Consider the following 1213-nt stretch of genomic DNA (forward strand, 5'->3'; position numbering starts at 1 on the left):
GGGTGGTGGGTAAGCAGGCCAGTGGATGAGACGAGGCCAGGAAAGGTGTGCCTTACAGGAGTCTCGTGTGCAGGGTCCCAGAGCATGAGTCCTTCACAGCTGTCCAGAGTATTTAAAGGTGTGATGGGAAGTTCACAGTTACTAAGGCTTAGGGAGGATTGCCATTGCCAGTGGGAGGACCCATGAGTTACCGGTAGGAGAGGCCCAAATAGCCACCTAGAATCAGCCCAAGCAAGCTGCCTTTGTTGGTTTCCAATCCAGCTATAGGACGGGGGGAGGGAGGGTAGAAATGGTTCTTTCCCCAGCTGAATAGTACACACTGACAGCTAATATGTATGAGGTCTGTGTTCTAAGCATTTTGTGATTAAACCATTTATTATTCATAGCGATCCTGTAAATAGGTGCTATTTTTATCTCCATTTTACAGACATGAAAACAGAGCCATAGACAATTAAGTAACCTGCTTAATGTCACATAAAAAACAAACAAACCCTAAATCCAGGATATGGACCCAATTTGACTTCATGGTCCACACACCTTGCCACCATTTTTCTCACTTTTGTTAATAGTTAGGTATCAAGTGGCCTAAGGTGAGTGCCTCCTGCATGTCAGGTACTGTGCTAATCAGTTTATGTACAGTAGCATCTCTTTTTACAAATTCAGTGCAGTACTATTATCACCCCTACTTAGCAGATGAGAAAACTGAGGCCCAACAGGACTCAGCTGGTGAACAGTGTGGCCATGATGTGAACCTTGTCAGGCCTGTGCTAAAGCCTTTATATTTAATCACTGCACAATTCTGCCTCTGCTTGGAAAATAACCAAGGGACCAGGGAGGTACAAGTCCCCAATTTTCTGGGTTATGTGTTGGACTGAGCATTGTGTGCAAGGAAAAACCTGGTCCTTGGTTTCTAGCAAAGCTTGTAGGGAAGAAAACAAGATTGTGCTTTTCTCACCTATTAATTGGACTCATCTGTAATAATCTCAGGCCATTCACAAACCGTCCTCTCCTCTGTGAGGTGACAGAGTGAAAAAGGAAGGAAGGAAGGAAGGAAGGAAGGAAGGAAGGAAGGAAGGAAGGAAGGAAGGAAGGAAGAAAAGCAAGAAAGAAAAGCAAGAAAGAGACAGAAAGAGGCTCCTCAGCTTTCCTTCTCTGTGATGGTATCTCTCCCACTGGGCTCCTGTCACCCCCCTCTTCCTCTTCCTGGATTAGA

This window comes from Myotis davidii, unplaced genomic scaffold (genome assembly GCF_000327345.1).
Source record: "Myotis davidii unplaced genomic scaffold, ASM32734v1 scaffold573, whole genome shotgun sequence".
In the NCBI taxonomy this organism is placed as follows: domain Eukaryota; kingdom Metazoa; phylum Chordata; class Mammalia; order Chiroptera; family Vespertilionidae; genus Myotis; species Myotis davidii.